Genomic DNA, 3,915 nt, shown 5'->3' with positions numbered 1-3,915 from the left:
AACGTACCAAGTTTTGCCTATTAATTTAGGTGGGTATTTGGCACAACAAGCAGTAGTTTTGACCAAGAAAAATAAAAACTTTTGTGTAGTTGTACGAACAATCACCATTGGAGACCAAAAGACCAAAACTTTAGGCGCTATGAAGAATGAAAACAGAAGAAATCTCTAAAGAAACGATGCGACGCCAAAGGTAGCAACTAGTAACTGAAATAAGAAAAGGTAATTGTCATATGCAGCAACTACGAGAAGTGCTAAGCGGGAAGAACTAGAAGCAGAAGAAAGAGAAAGCTAAAGCCTTACTAAAAAAACCCCATTGTAATTTTAAAAGACCACCCAAACTCCCCTTCGCATTCAATAACTTCATACCACGTTGCCTACCTGCTAATACGCACATTCAATACTACCATAAAATATCCAGCCATCTATCATATCCCCAAAGATGAATGTTTGGAAAGCCTCTCGAAGGCACATATGCCAAGGACAAATAGCCGACGATTCTTACTTATAAGGAATAAACCCTTAGGATCAGTGAAAAAAACTCTTCAAATTCCAATAATTTGATCAGCACACTTATCAACTAAAGGAATCAAATGACTATAGACGGCCCAACTACCAACAACTCCCTACCTCCAAAAGATGCTCCACTGGGATCAATGAAGAACATTTTAGATTCCTATGGTTTGATTAGCATACAAATCAACCAAAGGAATTGAGGTCCCAACTACCGAAGGCTCCTTACCTTCGAAAGATGTCCACTGGGATCAATGAGCAACACTTTCAGATTCCTGTGAATTGATTAGAACACTAATCAACCAAAGGAATCGAGGGACTACTGGAGGGCTCAATTACCAACAGCCCTTTAGAAAAGGTCGTCCACTAGAACAGATCGAAAGCCCATCAGCCTATGTGCAATAGTTTTACGGGCGGCAACCCATGATCAAAATCCAGAAGGCCTGCACCCAACAAGTCTTCAAGGGTGGCCCTTGATAAGTGTTAAAATGGTCATATTTTAACCCCTTAATTTACACTTGTTAATTTCTTAGTCTTGTTATTTTGTACTATGTTATTTCCTTTTTATGTTTTTTGTGTTTTTGTAGGTCATGGAAGAAAAGGAAACATTTCTGAAAATCTCTGGCTTAAAGGGCAATTTGGGAAAAAGCTAGAAGTTTAGGATCAAGCACAAGCATCTAGGTGCAGTGCGATCGAGCGCAAGAAGAAGACTCGAGTGTATATGCGCTCGAGCGCCCAACACAGAAGATCGGCCGCACAACTGCAATCGAGCGCCCAACCCTACGATCGAGCGCACTCGAGGAGCCCAAATGTGGCCAGACTCCTTTTTCACCCCAAAATTAGGTTTTTCCTAATCCTATTTGGACTAGGAAAGTTAGACCTCTGATTTTACTAGGTTTACTAGGGTTTTTAGGTCTTTCCTACCTATAAATAGACCTCTAAGCCACACAATTCCAAACAACACAATTCCAGAGACAATTTCGGAGAGAGGAATTGGAGGCTACTTTCTAGGAGTCATTTTCGGTTCTTTCTTTTCTTTTTATTTTAATTATGTGTAACTAACTCTTTAGCTAGGGGCTAGATTGAAGCCCTAATCATGTCTTTTTAAGATTTCAATATTGGCACCTTTGTTACAATCATATTTTGGTATTTTTAAATTGATTATTTTCTGGTTAATTGAATTCCTCATATGAATGTGTCTGATCAATATATGCATTGGGTATAGATTTGTTATTTAAGTCAATTTGGATGATCGAGTCATGGGCTTAATAAAGTGACAAAAGAATCTCTTCTAGAAATCACCAAGAAATGCCAACAGCCCATGAGCCGAAAGGCTATTACGTCCAACTATCGACGGTTCCTTACCTCCAGAAGATGCTCCACCGAGATCAGTGAAGAACACTTTGGATTAATCAACCAAAGAAATCAAGCCACTATTGGAGGGCCCAACTACCAACAATCCCTTTAGAAGGGGCTGTCCACCAAAACAGACCGAAAGGCCAGCGTCCTATGGAGCAATAGTCTTGATGGCTAGTGGCCCATGATCAAAATATAGAAGGCCCGCGCCCAACAAGCCTTAAGGGCAAGCCTTCCATCGAAAATCATCAAGAAAAGTCAGCGACTCACGAGCCAAAGGCCTGCCAAGTCGTGGCCTGTAGTCAGATTGTGAGGAGGGCCTACATGACCCAATCAAAATATGTTATATAGGTTTCTGAAGATGAAAGCTTGTAATTCTTATTTGAATTTGTAGGATGTGATTATTTTTTCGGTATTCTCTTTGACAGTATGTTTTGAATCATTTAAATGCGCAGGTGGGGGATTAGGAGTCTTGATATATTTCATGCTGCAACGGTGAAATGCCATTTGGGTCATGGAGAGAAAGTGGACTTGATTCATTTGCCAAGTTTGCTAGCCCTGAAGCTATTGATCTCACCAAGGTATCACTGGGACTATTTAGTCATTTCCTTTTTTTCTTTTCCACTCTTAATTAAATTTTTTTTTCACTTGCTTGGTTCTGACAAATAATTTGTTCAATTACTTGAAGTTAATCAAAATACAAGACTTGGAGTTATATATATATATATATATATATATATATATATGAAGGATCTAATCAGGTCATATTATGGAGCCGCTATTGCCTATTAGATTCTACTTGGGGAAGTTGTGGTAGTTGTTGTCTTTTTTTCTATTCCTAAAGAGAAGATCATTTGAATTTTATGTATTGCCTAATCTTGCTTAGGCAATATTGCCTAATATATGCTGCTTTACATTGAATATATGTACAGCTTTGTTTGTTCTAGGGTCAATGATGATAATTTAGTGTATTGTTGTCTACTTGAAATGGTGATAGGTGCCAATTTTGTTGGTAACGTTTTTGTTCTTATGATTTTTTACTAGACAAAAACAATTCAGTGTTTGCTACCATACTGAATATTTGATTATTTTAATGACATCTTATGCAAATATGATTTTAAGAGTTCGGCTGAACTTAGTCTTAAAAATCGACTTCAAAAAAAGGGTGCTATATATACACATGATTAAAATTGCAAGTAAATCATATGCAACACTTAGGATTGTAATGTACAGCCACTCTTTGCAATCGACGTCCATGCCCACTCTATCTTATAGGTCACCCTTTCGTGATTCAAACAAATGACGTAATTTTTGACTCTGATACCAAATGATACAAGCCTCAAGTAGAAATCACCATTGAAAACCAACTTGTAAGAGGAGCATTTTCAAAAGCTTATATACGCATAGTTAAGATTGCATAAAATCTTCATTTGAGGCCTTATTCTTTGGTAGCGTGTTTTGAAGGTAAATCAATTAATTAAAATGGGCTGTTATGAGAGAGAGAATCTATAGGCGCTTCTTACTTGAAACTAAACTGGTTGTGCAGGGAAAAGATAAAGGGGGTGTTACATACAACTATCTCATTCTTTGCCCACTGGAATGGATGAAGTTGTGGACTAAATGGAAGCAGTTGAGAGGGACTGGTCGGTTAATGTTTTAGAAAAAAAATATTATATGTTGGAGTCGGTGAATTTAATCAACACCCTTCCAAGAGGTTAGTGGGCAAAACTCCATATCTTTTCAACTTTGAAAGACGAGAATTTAGGAAACAAACAGAACATAACAAGGGGGAGAAACTGTACTTGGAATCTGAAATATTTTTTTTTTCTTCAAACAAAAAAAAAAACCCTTCCTATATTCAAAGTATTTAAGGGCCTTCAAAAATTCAATTCTAAATACATTTGACCTAAATTAGACAACTATGAGTGCTCAATTTTTTTAATTTTATTACACTCCTTGTCTATAACTAATAATATAGAAACAAACCGATCCAAGAAAGGAAAGCAAACCAATCTTCAAAACAGAAAGAAAAAAAGTGTGGCAAAATAA

The sequence above is a fragment of the Corylus avellana genome, chromosome 6, assembly GCF_965113065.1.
Source record: "Corylus avellana chromosome 6, dhCorAvel1.hap1.2, whole genome shotgun sequence".
Lineage (NCBI taxonomy): Eukaryota > Viridiplantae > Streptophyta > Magnoliopsida > Fagales > Betulaceae > Corylus > Corylus avellana.
The sequence above is the reverse complement of the archived record's forward strand: the minus strand, read 5'-3'. Positions refer to the sequence as shown.